Genomic DNA, 466 nt, shown 5'->3' on the forward strand with positions numbered 1-466 from the left:
TTAGAGGGTCGAGAGACAGGGGCAGTGCCCGGCCGGGGATACTTTGTTTACAATGGTTTCGGTGTTTGGGGCAGTTCGGCGCTGCTTCCAACGAGAAGGCGTCTACAAATCACTTATCTTGAGACCAGAAGTGAAAATAGTTACAGGTATTTAAACTAACAATTATTTAACAGGAAATTAAATCATTCTTAAGCTGCTGGAGAGCAAAATAAGGAAAATGCGAAACCACCCACTGTGTTTTCCCTGTTTTGGGCGGCTCAAGAAGAGGTTGCGGCCCGCGGCACATTCGCCCCTCAGTGGTCACACGCAACACACACAGACGCAAACCTTAAAACTTTGCCAGCAAAGGGTAAGTACATTTTTTTTCTTACCAGCAGATACCACGTTTTTACGTTTGGCTCCAAAGGACAACCAGTATTATTTTTTTTCAGAAATAGAAAAGAGGAACCGAGTTAAGTCAAAATAG

This window comes from Eriocheir sinensis, chromosome 50 (genome assembly GCF_024679095.1).
Source record: "Eriocheir sinensis breed Jianghai 21 chromosome 50, ASM2467909v1, whole genome shotgun sequence".
NCBI classification, from domain to species: domain Eukaryota; kingdom Metazoa; phylum Arthropoda; class Malacostraca; order Decapoda; family Varunidae; genus Eriocheir; species Eriocheir sinensis.